The sequence below is a fragment of the Pan troglodytes genome, chromosome 17 (assembly GCF_028858775.2).
Source record: "Pan troglodytes isolate AG18354 chromosome 17, NHGRI_mPanTro3-v2.0_pri, whole genome shotgun sequence".
Classification (NCBI taxonomy): Eukaryota; Metazoa; Chordata; class Mammalia; order Primates; family Hominidae; genus Pan; species Pan troglodytes.
The window spans coordinates 74606226-74624225 of NC_072415.2; the positions used below are offsets into that span (position 1 = coordinate 74606226).

At 36.9% G+C, this 18000-nt stretch overlaps 1 long non-coding RNA gene across 1 annotated transcript in view; it reads right to left on the bottom strand.

Annotated features, from left to right (window-relative positions):
- LOC129137823 (uncharacterized) overlaps nt 1-18000 on the bottom strand; it is a 79350-nt gene that overhangs the window by 3512 nt on the left and 57838 nt on the right. Inside the window, exon 2 of the long non-coding RNA XR_008540615.2 lies at nt 12324-12400. This is a non-coding gene — a long non-coding RNA (uncharacterized LOC129137823). The remainder of the gene's footprint in view (nt 1-12323; nt 12401-18000) is intronic.

The window sequence follows — 18000 nt, forward strand, 5'->3', positions numbered from 1 at the left end:
TTTTTTTTTTTTTGAGACAGTTTTGCTCTTTCACCCAGGCTGGAATGAAGTAGCAGAATGTCTGCTCACTGCAACCTCCACCCCCCCAGGTTCAAGCAATTCTCCTGCCCCAGCCTCCTGAGTAGCTGGGATTATAGGCACCTGCCACCACACCCAGCTAATTTTTGTATTTCTAGTAGAGATGGGGTTTTGTCATGTTGGCCAGGCTGGTCTTGAACTCCTGATCTCAGGTGATCCACCCATCTCGGCCTCCCAAAGTGCTAGGATTACAAGGCGTGAGCCACTGGGCCCGGCTCCTTCGCTCACTTTTTGATGGGGTTATTTGTTTTTTTTTTCTTGTAAATATGTTTACGTTCCTTCTAAATTCTGGATACTAGAACTTTGTCTGATGGGTAGATTGCAAAAATTTCTCCCATTCTGTAGGTTGCCTGTTCACTCTGATGATAGTTTCTTTTGCTGTGCAGAAGCTCTTTTGTTTAATTAGATCCCATTTGTCAATTTTGCCTTTTGTTGCAATTGCTTTTGGCATTTTTGTCGTGAAATCTTTCCCCATATCTATGTCCTAAATGGTATTGCCTAGGTTTTCTTCTAGGGTTTTTATGGTTTGGAGTTTTACATTTAAGTCTTTAATCCATCTTGAGTTAATTTTTATAAGGTGTGAGGCCGAGCCAAGATGGTGGAATAGGAACAGCTCCGGTCTACAGCTCCCAGCGTCAGTGACGCAGAAGACGGATGATTTCTGCATTTCCATCTGAGGTACCAGGTTCATCTCACTAGGGAGTGCCAGACATTGGGTGCAGGACAGTGGGTGCAGTACACCATGCATGAGCCAAAGCAGGGCGAGGCATTGCCTCACTCAGGAAGCACAAGGGGTAAGGGAGTTCCCTTTCCTAGTCAAAGAAAGGGGTGACAGAGGGCACCTGGAAAATTGGGTCACTCCCACCCTAATACAGCGCTTTTCCAACAGGCTTAAAAAACGGCACACCAGGAGATTATATCCCGCACATGGCTCGGAGGGTCCTACCCACAGAGTCTCGCTGATTGCTAGCACAGCAGTCTGAGATCAAAATGCAAGGTGGCAGCGAGGCTGGGGGAGGGGTGCCTGCCATTGCCCAGGCTTGATTAGGTAAACAAAACAGGCAGGAAGCTCGAACTGGATGGAGCCCACCACAGCTCAAGGAGGCCTGCCTGCTGCTGTAGGCTTCACCTCTGGGGGCAGGGCACAGACAAAAAAAAAAAAAAGACACCAGTAACCTCTGCAGACTTAAATGTCCCTGTCTGACAGCTTTGAAGAGAGTAGTGGTTCTCCCAGCATGCAGCTGGAGATCTGAGAACAGGCAGACTGCCTCCTCAAGTGGGTCCTTGACCCCAAGCAGCCTAACTGGGAGGCACCCCCCAGTAGGGGCAGACTGACACCTCACATGGCCGGGTACTCCTCTGAGACAAAACTTCCAGAGGAACAATTAGGCAGCAGCATTTGTGGTTCACCAATATCCGCTGTTCTACAGCCACTGCTGCTGATACCCAGGCAAACAGGGTCTGGAGTGGACCTCTAGCAAACTCCAATAGACCTGCAGCTGAGGGTCCTGTCTGTTTGAAGGAAAACTAACAAACAAACAAAAGGACATCCACACCAAAAACCCTTCTGTACATCACCATCATCAAAGACCAAAAGTAGATAAAACCACAAAGATGGGGAAAAAACAGAGCAGAAAAACTGGAAACTCTAAAAAGCAAAGCGCCTCTCCTCCACCAAAGGAACACAGCTCCTCACCAGCAAAGGAACAAAGCTGGATGGAGAATGACTTTGACGAGCTGAGAGAAGAAGGCTTCAGACCATCAAACTACTCCGAGCTACAGGAGGAAACTCAAACCAATGGCAAAGAAGTTAAAAATTTTGAAAAAAAATTAAATGAATGGATAACTAGAATAACCAATGCAGAGAAGTCCTTAAAGGAGCTGATGGAGCTGAAAGCCAAGCCTCGAGAATTACATGAAGAATGCAGAAGCCTCAGGAGCTGAAGTGATCAACTGGAAGAAAGTGTATCAGTGATGGAAGATGAAATGAAGCAAGAAGGGAAGTTTAGAGAAAAAAGAATAAAAAGAAATGAACAAAGCCTCCAAGAAATATGGGACTATGTGAAAAGACCAAATCTACATCTGATTGGTGTACCTGAAAGTGACGGGGAGAATGGAACCAAGTTGGAAAGCACTCTGCAGGATATTATCCAGGAGAACTCCCCCAATCTAGCAAGGCAGGCCAACATTCAGATTCAGGAAATACAGAGAACACCACAAACATACTCCTTGAAAAGAGCAACTCCAAGACACATAATTGTCAGATTCACCGAAGTTGAAATGAAGGAAAAAATGTTAAGGGCAGCCAGAGAGAAAGGTCAGGTTACCCACAAAGGGAAGCCCATCAGACTAACAGCAGATCTCGCGGCAGAAACTCTACAAGCCAGAAGAGAGTGGGGGCCAATATTCAACATTCTTAAAGAAAATAATTTTCAACCCAGAATTTCATATCCAGCCAAACTAAGCTTCATAAGTGAAGGAGAAATAAAATACTATACAGATGAGCAAATGCTGAGAGATTTTGTCACCACCAGGCCTGCCTTACAAGAGCTCCTGAAGGAAGCACTAAACACGGAAAGGAACAACCAGTACCAGCCACTGCAAAAACATGCCAAAATGTAAAGACAATCAAGGCTAGGAAGAAACTGCATCAACTAACGAGCAAAATAACCAGCTAACATCATAATGACAGGACCAAATACACACATAACAATATCAACTTTAAATGTAAATGGGCTAAATGTTCCAATTAAAAGACACAGACTGGCAAATTGGATAAAGAGTCAAGACCCATCAGTGTGCTGTGTTCAGGAAACCCATCTCATGTGCAGAGACACACATAGGCTCAAAATAAAGGGATGGAGAAAGATCTACCAAGCAAATGGAAAACAAAAAAAGGCAGGGGTTGCAATCCTAGTCTCTGATAAAACAGACTTTAAACCAACAAAGATCAAAAGAGACAAAGAAGGCCATTACATAATGGTAAAGGGATCAAATCAACAAGAGGAGCTAACTATCCTAAATATATATGCACCCAATACAGGAGCACCCAGATTTATAAAGCAAGTCCTTAGTGACCTACAAAGAGACTTAGAATCCCACACAATAATAATGGGAGACTTTAACACCCCACTGTCAACATTAGATCAACAAGACAGAAAGTTAACAAGGATATCCAGGAATTGAACTCAGCTCTGCACCAAGCAGACCTAATAGACATCTACAGATCTCTCCACCCCAAATCAACAGAATATACATTCTTCTAAGCACCACACCACACTTATCCAAAATTGGCCACATAGTTGGAAGTAAAGCACTCCTCAGCAAATGTAAAAGAACAGAAATTATAACAAACTGTCTCTCAGACCACAGTGCAATCAAACTAGAACTCAGGACAAAGAAACGCACTCAAAACCACTCAACTACATGGAAACTGAACAACCTGCTCCTGAATGACTACTGGGTACATAACGAAATGAAGGCAGAAATAAAGATGTTCTTTGAAACCAACAAGAACAAAGACACAACATACCAGAATCTCTGGGACACATTCAAAGCAGTGTGTAGAGGGAAATTTATATCACCAAATGCCCACAAGAGAAAGCAGGAAAGATCCAAAATTGACACCCTAACGTCACAATTAAAAGAACTAGAAAAGCAAGAGCAAACACATTCAAAAGCTAGCAGAAGGCAAGAAATAACTAAAATCAGAGCAGAACTGAAGGAAATAGAGACACAAAAAACCCTTCAAAAAACTAATGAATCCAAGAGCTGGTTTTTTGAAAACATCAACAAAATTGATAGACCGCTAGCAAGACTAATAAAGAAGAAAAGAGAGAAGAATCAAATAGGCACAATAAAAAATGATAAAGAGGATATCACCACTGATCCCACAGAAATACAAACTACCATCAGAGAATACTACAAACACCTCTATGCAAATAAACTAGAAAATCTAGAAGAAATGGATAAATTGCTGGATACATACACCCTCCCAAGACTAAACCAGGAAGAAGTTGAATCTCTGAATAGACCAATAACAGGCACTGAAATTGTGGCAATAATCAATAGCTTACCAACCAAAAAAAGTCCAGGACCAGACGGATTCACAGCCGAATTCTACCAGAGGTACAAGGAGGAGCTGGTACCATATCTTCTGAAACTATCCCAATCAATAGAAAAAGTGGAATCCTCCCTAACTCATTTTATGAGGCCAGCATCATCCTGATACCAAAGCCTGGCAGAGACACAACAAAAAAAAAAAGAGAATTTTAGACCAATATCCTTGATGAACATTGATGCAAAATCCTCAGTAAAATACTGGCAAACTGAATCCAGCAGCACATCACAAAGCTTGTCCACCATGATCAAGTGGGCTTCATCCCTGGGATGCAAGGCTGGTTCAACATATGCAAATCAATAAATGTAATCCAGCATATAAACAGAACCAAAGACAAAAACCACATGATTATCTCAATAGATGCAGAAAAGGCCTTTGACAAATTTCAACAACGCTTCATGCTAAAAACTCTCAATAAATTAGTTATTGATGGGATGTATCTCAAAATAATAAGAGCTACCTATGACAAACCCACACCCAATATCATACTGAGTGGGCAAAAACTGGAAGCATTCCCTTTGAAAACTGGCACAAGACAGGGATGCCCTCTCTCACCACTCCTATTCAACATAGTGTTGGAAGTGCTGGCCAGAGCAATTAGGCAGGAAAAGGAAATAAAGGGTATTCAATTAGGAAAAGAGGAAGTCAAATTGTCCCTGTTTACAGATGACATGATTGTATATCTAGAAAACCCCATCATCTCAGCCCAAAATCTCCTTAAGCTGATAAGCAACTTCAGCAAAGTCTCAGGATACAAAGTCAATGTACAAAAATCACAAGCATTCTTATACACCAATAACAGACAAACAGCCAAATTATGAGAGAACTCCCATTCACAATTGCTTCAAAGAGAATAAAATACCTAGGAATCAAACTTACAAGGGATGTAAAGGACCTCTTCAAGGAGAACTACAAACCACTGCTCAATGAAATAAAAGAGGATACAAACAAATGGAAGAACATGCCATGCTCATGGGAAGGAAGAATCAATATTGTGAAAATGGCCATACTGCCCAAGGTAATTGATAGATTCAATGCCATCCCCATCAAGCTACCAATGACTTTCTTCACAGAATTGGAAAAAACTACTTTAAAGTTCATATGGAACCAAAAAAGAGCCCGCATCACCAAGTCAATCCTAAGCCAAAAGAACAAAGCTGGAGGCATCATGCTACCTCACTTCAAACTATACTACAAGGCTACAGTAACCAAAACAGCATGGTACTGGTACCAAAACAGAGATATAGATCAATGGAACAGAACAGAGGCCTCAGAAATAATGCCACATATCTACAAGTATCTTATCTTTGACAAACCTGACAAAAACAAGAAATGGGGAAACGATTCCCTATTTAATAAATGGTTCTGGGAAAACTGGCTAGCCATATGTAGAAAGCTGAAACTGGATCCCTTCCTTACACCTTATACAAAAATTAATTCAAGATGGATTAAAGACTTACATGTTAGACCTAAAACCATAAAAACCCTAGAAGAAAACCTAGGCAATACCATTCAGGACATAGGCATGGACAAGGACTTCATGTCTAAAACACCAAAAGTAATGGCAACAAAAGCCAAAATGGATGAATGGGATCTCATTAAACTAAAGAGCTTCTGCACAGCAAAAGAAACTACCATCAGAGTGAACAGGCAACTTACAAAATGGGAGAAAATTTTTGCAACCTACTCATCTGACAAAGGGCTAATATCCAGAATCTACAATGAACTCAAACAAATTTACAAGAAAGAAGCAACCCCATCAAAAATGGGCAAAGGATATGAACAGACACTTCTCAAAAGAAGACATTTATGAAGCCAAAAAACACATGAAAAAATGTTCATCATCACTGGCCATCAGAGAAATGCAAATCAAAACCACAATGAGATACTATCTCACACCAGTTAGAATGGTAATCATTAAAAAGTCAGGAAACAACAGGTGCTGGAGAGGATGTGGAGAAACAGGAACACTTTTACACTGTTGGTGGAACTGTTAACTAGTTCAACCATTGTGGAAGTCAGTGTGGCAATTCCTCAGGGATCTAGAACTAGAAATACCATTTGACCCAGCCATTCCATTACTGGGTATATACCCAAAGGATTATAAATCATGCTGCTATAAAGACACATGCACATGTATGTTTATTGCAGCACTATTCACAATAGCAAAGACTTGGAACCAACCCAAATGTCCAACAACGATAGACAGGATTAAGATAATGTGGCATATATACACCACGGAATACTATGCAGCCATAAAAAATGAAGAGTTCATGTCCTTTGTAGGGACATGGATGAAACTGGAAACCATCATTCTCATCAAACTATCATAATGACAAAAAACCAAACACTGTGTGTTCTCACTCATAGGTGGGAATTGAACAATGAGAACACTTGGACACAGGAAGGGGAACATCACACTCTGGGGACTGTTGTGGGATGGGGGGAGGGATAGCATTAGGACATATACCTAATGCTAAATGACGAGTTAATGGGTGTAGCACACCAACATGGCACATGTATACATATGTAACAAACCTGCACATTGTGCACATGTACCCTAAAACTTAAGGTATAATAATAATAATAATAAAAGAAAGAGAAAAAAAATATATGGTGTAAGGGGTCCAGTTTCAGTTTTCTGCATATGGCTAGCCAGTTTTCTCAGCATCATTTACTGAAATGAAGATCCTTTTCCCATTGTTTGTTTTTGTCAAGGTCATCAAAGATTAGATGGTTGTAGATGCATGGTGTTATTTCTGAGGTCTCTGTTCTGCTCCATTGGTCTATATGTCTGTTTCGGTATGAGTACCATACTGTTTTGGTTACTGTAGCCTTGTAGTATAGTTTGAAGTCAGGTAGCATGCTGCCTTTAGTTTATTCTTTTTGCTTAGGATTGTCTTAGCTATTCAGGGTCTTCTTTTATTTCATATGAAATTTAAAACATTTTTGTAATTCTGTGAAGAATGTCAATGGTAGTTTGATGGGAATAGTATTGAATCTATAGTTTACTTTGGGCAGTATGGCCCAAAACCCCATCCAAGGGTCAGTAGCCTCAAAGACTGAAACTAGACAAACAAAGATGAGAAAGAATCAACCAAACAATGCTGAAAACCAACAGGCCAGAGTGTCTCTTCTCCTCCAAATGATTGCAACATTTCTCCATCAAGGGTGCAGAACTGGATGAAGGATCAGATGGATGAATTGACAGAAGTAGACTTCAGAAGATGGGTAATAAAAACTACCCTGAGCTAAAGGAGCATGTTCTAACCCAATGCAAAGAAGCTAAGAACCTTGATAAAATGTTAAAGGAATTGCTAACTAGAATAACCAGTTTACAGAGGAACATAAATGATCTGAAGGAGCTGAAAAACACATCACAAGAACTTCGTGTAGCATACACAAGTATCAACAGCTGAATCAACCAAGTGGAAGAAAGGATATCAGAGTTTGAAGATCACCTTACTGAAATAAGACATGCAGAAAAGAATAGAGAAAAAGGAATGAAAATGAATGAACATAGCCTCCAAGAAATATGGGACTCCATAAGAAGACTGAACCTACGGTTGATTGGAGTACCTGAAGGAGACAGGGAGAATGGAAACAAGCTGGAAAACACACTTCAGGATATTATCCAGGAGAACTTCCCCAACCTTGCAAGACAGGTCAACATGCAAATTCAGGAAATACAGAAAACACCATTAAGATATTCCACAAGAAGATCAACCCCAAGACACACGATCATCATATTCTCCAAAGTCAGAGTGAAGGAAAAATTGTTAAGGGCAGCCAGAGAGAAAGGCTAGGTCACCTACAAAGGGAAGCCCATCAGACTAACAGTGGACCTCTCAGAAGAAACCCTATAAGGCAGAAGAGATTGGGGGCCAACATTCGACATTCTTAAAGAAAAGAATTTTCAACCCAGAATTCCATATCCAGCCAAATTAAGCTTCATAAGCAAAGGAGAATAAAATCCTTTTTAAATAAGCAAATGCTGAGAGATTTTGTTACCACCAGGCCTGCCCTGCAAGAGCTCCTGAAAGAAGCACTAAATGTTGAAAGGAAAAACTGGTACCAGCCACTGCAAAAACATACCAAAATATAAAGACCAATGATACTATGAAGAAACTGCATCAACTAGTGTGCAAAATAACCAAATATCATCATGATGACAAGCTCAAATTCACACATAACAATACTAACACTAAATGTAAATGGGCTAAATGCCCCTATTGAAATACTAGGACTGGCAAATTGGATAAGGAGTCAAGACATATTGGTGTACTGTATTCAGAAGACCCATTTTATGTGCAAAGGCACACACAGGCTCAAAATAAAGGGATGGAGGAAAAATTACAAAGCAAATGGAAAGCGAACAAACAAATAAACAAAAAAAAACAGGGGTTGCAATACTAGTCTCTGACAAAACAGACTTTAAACCAACGAAGATCAAAAAAGACAAAGAAGGGCATTACATAATGGTAAAAGGATCAATTCATCAAAAAGAGCTAACTATCCTAAATATATATGCACCCTATACAGGAGCACCCAAGTTCATAAAACAAGTTCATAGAGACCCACAAAGAGACTTAGGCTCTCACAAATAATAGTGGGAGACGTTAACAACCCATTGTCAATATTAGACAGATCAACGAAACAGAAAATTTAGACAGATCTTTGAAACAGAAAATTAACAGGGATATTTAGGACTTGAACTCAGCTCTGGATCAAGTGGACCTAGCAGATGTCTACAGCATTCTCTACCCCAAATCAACAGAACATGACATTCTCCTCAGTGTCACATGGAACTTATTCTAAAATCAACCACATAATTGGAAGTAAAACACTCCTCAGCAAATGCAAAATAATTGGAATCATGACAGTTTCTGAGACCACAGTGGAATCAAATTAGAACTCAAGATTAAGAAACTCACTGAAAACCACACAATTACATGGAAATTGAACAACCTGCTCCTGAATGACCCCTGGGTAAATAAGGAAATTAAGGCAGAGATCAAGAAGATCTTTGCAACCAATGAGAAAAAAGAGACAACATACCAGAATCTCTGGGACACAGCTAAAGCAGTGTTAAGAGGGAAATTCATAGCACTAAATGCCCACATCAGAAACTACAAAGATCTCAATCAACACCCTAACATCAAAATTAAAAGAGGTAGGGGGGCAAGAGCAAACTAATTTTTTTCTTCATAAATGTCAAGCTGACCCAACACTATTTATTGATAAGATGCTTCTTCCTCCAAAGCTTTCCATAAGTGAATTGGGCATATATGAGTGAATTTGCTTATGGGCTCCTACTCTGATCATTGGGCTGTCAGTTTACCCTAAAGCCAATAGTATGTTGCCCAAATTACAACTTTGTAATAAGTCTTGATAAACAATAAAGTTTTTCTGTTAACTATTCAATATTCTCTATGATATTCCTGGACTCTTGAACATTCACATACAATTTAAAATGAACCTTTCAACTTTTAGATTCACATATTTTAACTATGAAATATATGTTTGGATTATATTAAATTTATAGTTTAACTTAGGGGAAGGGTTTAGTATGTTTGATATAAAGAATATTTCAATCAGTGAACATGATAAATTCTTTTTATTTATTGAGGTTTATAATTTCTTTCATTAGGGTTTAACAGTTTTTGTTTTGAGATATTTTATATGTTTAATACAATAAGTGGTACTATTCCTCAAGGTCTACATTTTCAGAGAATATAATTATGTAAAAATACAATTGATTGTCTTGTGTTGACTTGTGTCCAGGTATTTTAATAAACAAATTTAAACATTCTTATATATTTCCTTAAATTATTTTGAAGTTTTCATTTAGAGAATCCTCATACGGGTGAATAATGACATCAAATGAGATCCACAAGAAAGCTTTTATAATTTTACCATTAATTATGCTTTTTTAGATGTTTGTAGATACCATTTGACTAACAAGTTACATCCCATTTCCAGTTAGCTAAGTTTATTTTTTAGCTTTTAAGTGGATTTAATAAATTTAACAAAATTTATTATTTAAATGTTGAATAAAATTAGCAAGTATATTCATCAAATTGAGATAATTCTAAGATTTTTATTATTTTATTAATATGGCAACTTATATTTATTGTTTTTCAATTATTAATCCAATCTGGAATTACAGAAATTTATCATTTTTTCTTGTTATATTGACTTTCTAAAATGTTGCGATTATTTTTATATTTTACTTAGGTCTTTTGCTTCAATGTTCATTTGTAAAATTGGCGTGAAATTTTACTCGATTATGTCCTTGTCCAGTTAAATGTCAGTATTATTCTGGGCTCATTAAGGTAGGTACTCTCTTTCTTTTTATTTACTGTAGGCATTTTTCCATGATTGGGATTACTTTTCTTAAATATTTGATAGAATTTACTGGTGAACAAAATTCTGATCCTAGAGCAGTGTTTCGTTCGTTTGATTTTGCTTTGGAAAAATTTAAATATTTTAAATTATAAATTTACTAGCTTCACTTATTACTATATGGATCACCAATTTTGTCTCATGATAGCTGTAAAAATTGCATTCTTAAAAATATTTTACATACATTTTCATATTATTTCCACATGTATTATAATATCATTGTGTATCCATAAATATATACAAGTATTTATCAATTAAAAATAAAATCAAAATAAAATGAAATACTGTTCATATTATCATTATCTTTTAAAAATTCTTTAGTACTGCAGTGATGTATTTTCATGAGCTACCCTGCATTATTTGTGCTTTCTCTTTGTATTCTTTTATCAGTCTCATTAGTGGTTCAACCATCTTGTCTTTGAAAACATCAGCAATTTATTTTTGCATTATAATTTCAGATACTCTTAAGGATAAAAATGGGATTTTACTTACATACTATAAGTGTCAAGGAGATGCACACAAAGGCTTTGTAACTAAGATACAAGGAGTTAAAATGGAAACTGGTGGGTTAATGCAATGTCTTGTTTGTGGGAAAATGATTGCCAGAAAACAAAGCTAGATGTATTTATTTTAATAATGTCTGTAAAAATAGGTTCAGCAGTATACCCACTTATCTACAATAGCATGTCTCAATAAAATATTCTAATTCTTTAAATAAGATTATTCTAACAGAAGCATATATATTTTTTTCAATTTTGATATATTTGCATATATATATTTGTTGGATTATTTCATAATAGAGTTAGAACAAATATTTTATTAATTTGTCTTTGGTCACTATATAACAATATTACTAAATTGATAAAACATACTAATTTGCATTATTTTTGTATACCCCTCTTTGGGTCAAAGTAGCAAATATCCTTATCAACAAATAGCTATTCAAATATTTATTAATGTATTTATTCAATAAACAAACACTAAATAGCACCTTATTTGAGGGATTGGGTTAGGTTATTTTTACAGTAGCATTTTGCTTCAAATGCTCTTTGTGTGTTTGTTCACATATTTAAGCACTCATTTGCCTTTTATTATTTTCAATAGTTTGAAATATTCATTAGTATTAAACTGAGGCTAAAATGTGTATCACTTGCGTAGCCACCCATCCTCCTCATTTCTTCATCTACAAGGATCTCTTGTACATCCCCACTCCCATATAAATATAATTAGTAAGTTTTTTTCCCACAGGAACTGGATCTCCTCACCACAATACTTAAGACCTATTACAAGGACTTCTAAATTACCCATCTTTCTCTGGTAGTGGATGCTGCAAATAGAAAAGATTGGGATGTACCAATGACTGTATTTTCCTCTATGTTTAAAAGAGATAAGGAAAGAATGAGGAAGAAAGAATACTGAAAACTTTCTAGTCCTTAGTTTCTCATATGTCTGAGGCAACCATCACTTTTCCTTTCTTCAAATTTTATTTCTCTAGAGTTAGATTATTCTCACTTACGGAGCAAAAAACCCTCTGTTTTTGTTTCTGTATTTCTGCAGCCTAGATCACTAGAACTACTAAAAGTAAACACATTGCTCACAGCACATTCATACGTAAATTCTTCATTTTGCAGCCAGATGCCTTCCAGAATGGCTTTAATAGTCTAATTCTCACCAATTGTATATAAGTAACTTTTATCTTACACAATTTTCAACCACATACCTTATTCATTTTTTCACCTTTACTTCTTCAAAATCAATTAGTTCTCCCAGCTTTCATGTTTGTTGAAATACTAGCCACTGGGTCATAAAGATAAGAAGAAGCAAGTGAGTCTAAGAAAAAAACACAACAAATTCTGAGAATTTAAGAACTACAAGATTTGGGAAGATCTTTTTGTTCCACAGCAGTTTTAATTTCTCCCCTGACATAAACATGACTCCTGTGTGTTGACCACCATGAGCCTAAAAATGAATGGAGGAAAACGACTAGAACTGGGTGAAGATTATGAATTAGTAAACACAAACATGTTTGTATTTAGTGCCCCTGGTAGCTTAAATGGAGAAGAGCAAAAGTCATTATGCTCTGTTATAGTTACAAGACAGAGCTACTTTTTAAAAGGAATACTTAAGAGGCTTTGAAGTTGAACAATACTTATTATGTCATATAGATATTTAAAAATAAATAATTCTAGTTCCTGATATGGTATATCTCCCTTACATTCAAAACTGTAATTTTTGGAGAACCTGAAATATATTTTTACATGTTTAATTTTAACAAGTGAATGGAATTTAGAGGAATTGGCTGGCTTCATGTTAATTCCTAGTAACAAAACCATCTGTAATAAGAGCAAGCATGTATTGAGTGCTTACATGTTTAAATGGGTCTCAAAATGTAATATGGATAATTCCATTACTTTTCACAATAACACCTGCAAGTAAATACTATTAATTTAGTTCCTCTTTACAATGTTTTTTCAGAATTCTATACTAACTCCATAGAGATAGATATTTTCTTTTTCAGCAACTCCTCTGGCTGTTTCTATGAGTTAAACTGATATAAATATAGGGAGTCTGAATGAATTGTACAGTTGTTTGATGATAAAAGATTGAAGATGTAAGCTTCTGTAAGACATGTGAGAATGCTAGCTCTGCTCAGACCCCAAAAATGTAGCAAGGATGAAGCCTAAGTATAAAATATTTTAAAGTAGAAAAGGGTCTGGGCAAGTGTTTTAGTCAATGCTGAAGAGAGCTGTCCAATAAATGAAGTAGAAAAGAAAAATAATTTCTTGCTAATATGACATACAATAGGTAGTATAATCATGAGTTGAGAACCATAGGTCTCCTAATTAGTTAAGGGTTTTTGCACAAGTTAGTTTTCCTCTGCCTGTTCTTCTGTTGATTCATTGTTAAAATGAAGCTAGTTATATACGTTGATTTAATTGATAGGAGAAAACATAAAAATACACACATATAATTTAGTCATTCATAAATCCAAAACAATGTAGAACTAGCGAAATGATGCTCAATAGTTAATTAGAAAATGTTTCCTGATTTGGTATTCTGGGGCTATAGATAATTAACAACTTCTGACAAGCAGTTCATCTAAACAATACGATTCAATGGCTTTTAATTGAATTATGTCTATGTGTTTGTTACTTCCTTTTGTTTCCCTGCATCAATTTAAGTTCACAATAATAGATACATTAAAACTGCTTACAACCCTATGTCTGCCAGTTAAAGGATTAATTAAGGCAGGTTGAATGCAATTCAATTAATGCTTTTTATCTGGCGGCTGTTTCTTTGCTTGTATATACTTTGTGCTAGTGTTTGTAATAAAATCAGATACTGCCCATAGGTTGTAGCAGTAAGGAATGCCTGGGCCCAGCAGGTTCAGTTCTACAATTTAATGACGTCTCACGGAGGCACACACTTGGGGGTCTGGCAAAAAAGTTATTGATTTTTTAAAAAATGAATGGACCTGTCAGCTTCCAACACAAATTGTTCCACATATAGGCTACTTTTGTCTTGGAAATTTGAGAGGGAATACAAAAGTCGGAGAGTTTGTCTTTGTGGTCTGAAGATCGAGGGTGCTTTGTTACTCTACAAAATGGGAGGTACTCTACACAATTTTTATAGACTTCTAAAATTCTGAGATCAGGGTGAAAAGGGAGAGTAGTTTCATAGCATTTTAAATCATTTGTCAAGAATGAAACAATCACTATATACATTTTTACTCCACTTAAAAATATTGAGTTGGTATCGGTAAAGAAAACCTAGTAATGACTTAGTCTTTTAATTTTTTTTAAGAATGAATTTTTGGATAGGCCCAGTGAATTGTTTCACAGAATAATTCATTGGGGACACTTGGGTTTCAGTTTATATTACATATTCATAGCTTTTTGTGGCAGCCATAGGCCATGAGTCTTAGTGCTGACATGATAAGTCTACTGGGAGGATACAGTTTGTTTTACACATGCCCTTAAGAGAGTTCCCAGCTGTGTACTCTGTTTTTAAAATGGATGCAAAATTAAACTTAACATAATGACTTCTGCTGGAATCAGGGAGAATTAGTCTTCAGCTATACAGGTGCTATAGGATAGAATGACTTATTTAAATACTCAAAGTATTTCTCCAAACTTGGATAATTCAGAAAATGAACAGGAAAGTTTATCTCTACTTCATGTTTTTTTAATCCTTAAGTATAAAAACTTCCGAAAAGAAAAAGAAATCCTTCCTTGTAGCTAGAATGAATGAGGGGAATGAAAGGTTTTCCAAAACCCTAAAAAGAAATTTTGGAGTCTTCCACTAGACAACATGTAGAGATGTCTAACTTAAGGAGAACGCTTACTCAGAAGGTATGTTGTTAGGTTCAGAGAAAGAGAGCTACTCCATTGTTCTACTCAAGGGTGGTATTGACAGAGGTTTCTGCATGGGCAGCATCCACAGGAACTGCTACAGAGGGCTTTCTCTATTGGAGGGCATGTAACTCTAGCAGAGCTGAAAATGGCATTACAATTCTAAACTTGGTTGAGGATACAGTAGGCACCCTTCAAATTATGACCTTCAAGAGTAGAGACAGTGACAGCCTTATGGAGTATTCCTCTGAAGCATTTTATTGGAACAAGGAATAGAAAAGCAAAGGCACCACCTTTAGCTAATTTGATTTTTTACTTTAGAATTTTGGAAGCTACTCCAATAATTTTGAAAACATCATCTTCTGAAAGGTAAAGAACCCTATTTATTGCAAGCACTTTCACAATTCCAAACCTAGGGTGTCACAGTGCTCATAATTCACCTCAGATTATGAAATCACTGTGATGCCCTACCTTGTAACCATATAGTTAGGTTTTTTTTTTGTTTTGTTTTATAGGGTTTTTTTTGTTGTTTAGTTTTGCTTTTTTGTAAGCCCACACGGTTTTTCTCAGGGGCTGCAGAAATTGTTGGGCTCCAGTACTGACACCAAATCCAGCAAGAACAGGTATTTATCTAGTATTACCCAGTGCTAGCACTCAGAGCAGCATTCCTAAATGCTGATTCTCCAAGGCTCTGCAAAACTGTGAGAGAAAAACTAAGACATGTTCTGTTCACTTAGAATTCATATAAACAACATAGTTTCTGCTCTTATTTCAGGGAATTTTCTGGGCAGGAAGTACTAACTTTAGCTTTAGCAGTGTAGTGGTGTCTATTTCCTGGAACAGATATCTGGACTAATAGGAGGAACTGGTGATATTTCAGGCCCACCAGAAGCTAGTTTTTGTGAGATGCTACTTAGTGTGAACTTGCACCAGTCTGAATTTATTTATCCTCCTAGATATCCTCGGCCCTAGCTGCCACTTTGGGCCTGACTACTTGGTATGTCTTCCTGACGAGAGGCCCAGACATGTGTTGGGCTTTCACATGGTCATGAAGTTCTACCCATCACTGTAAGCTCATCACTTAGCATGATCTGCTGACTCACTCTTCCTGGTGGCAATGTTGGTTTTTGTGGGAACCCAGCAGTTTTGGAGTCCAGATTCTCCAAACACCACAGGGAAGTCCTAGAGGGTCTGAAAAATACATTCTGGAAGTATAGCTTCTTTCTGTAGGGCAAATTTTGACCAAATTAAGACAATTGATATAAAAGAATTGGAAGATAAGGTTTTTCTTTTTTCTTCCTATTGATGGATTGTTCTAAGATGCAGCAGTTCCACAGAGTTTCCTTAAAGATATCCGGAAATATTGAGAACGGTTATATTTTTCTGAGATATCGTGGCCAGCTTAATAATGTGTAACTTTATTTTTATGCATTCGCTCTCTTCATGCACAACTTATTTTTTCCACCTCATGCTTGTTACATCCAATTGTACCCTACCCTCAATAAAAGTATTACCATATGAGCATATCATCAGGCTGTTTTCTAGGAAATCAGATCCAAACAGAACATTTACAAAGAAAGAGAAAGACAGATGGACAAGATCAACCTAGTAAACAGAACTTAGTTTTAGCTGGGTGTTGTGGCGTACACATATAATCCCAGCTACTTTACTTGAGAGGATGAAGTGGGAGAATTGCTTGAGCCCAGGACTTTGAGACTAGCCTGGAAACATAACAAACAAACAAAAGAACTTAGTTTGGAAGAAAACATATATGTCTAATTATAGAATGGTATCAGTTGCTTGCCAATTCTGATTCCATTGTACATGTTTGGATTACATGAGAGAAATAACAGTGGGACAAGGGTATGAATATAAAAAACGAAAAAAACCCTACAATTCCTCTATAAATGTGTCAGATACTGAAGCACAAGCAACAATGTTTTTGAACCCATGTGAATAGTGCAACAATAGAGTTACAGAAAAATATTTGAATTTGTAGTTGAGAATCTTTCCATTAAGCAAAGTTCAGGTCTAGTTGGCTTCATTGAATTCTACTAAATATTTTTTGGAAGAAATAATAACATTTCTACAAAAAATCTGAAAAATTGAAAAGGATGGGATTTTTAAATCTTCCTTGTGAACAATATGTTGTGAATAGAAGCAAGGGAGCAGGAGTTTGTACCCCTACATCAACCAAGCGATGGATGAAGGATACCCTCCACAAGGAGTATAGTCTCAAACAAAGCTGGTTCCTTTGACTGAAGGCAATTTATGGAGAGGAATGTGGCTTTGCGCATAGACACTCAACTTTCCTAGCAGCTCAGCAAATGAGAGTTTCAGCCCTGCAGCTGGTTATCTGTGTGGTGCACCACTGTACCCATGGCGGATGCATTTTCCCCTATTAGCACTTGACTTATTATGATTTAGGTTGAAGAGTGTAAAGGAAAAATGTTACTTCAGCAATTTCTGATGTGTCACAGAACTGGCAATGGCCAGTAAGAGTTGGCAGTACCTGTGACCAGGGGGTAATGCCATGTAGGAAGAAGTGTTATCCGGCGAAATTGGCAGGGGAGATTTGTCTCATTGGAAGTAGCAGACCCTGGTGATATACAGATATCAGGAAGTGCATAGTGGAATCCAACACAAGATCAGTGTTGCTTACCTTAAGACAACAGAAACAGATTTCACTGCAGGAAGCTCAGAGAAAGAGGAAGTAAATGGGAAATGTAACGTAGTAGTTAGTTAACAAGTTTTATTTATAAGAATTTGTTTTGCAGCCTTAGGACACCTCCAGATTTGTGTGTGTGTGTGTGTGTGTGTGTGTGTGTTTCAAAGCTTTAACAATGGGATGGGGAATAGAGTATTCCTAATACTTCTTCCAAATACATATATTATAAGCATATTTAGGAATTATGCAGAAAAAGGACAAAAGTTCCCTATGTTGAGTAACTATGCTTTGGGTCAAAAAAAGGAAAAAAAACAAAAACGAAACAACCTAAAAATTAAATTAGATAGAACATTGTAACATCACAAAATATCAGAGCA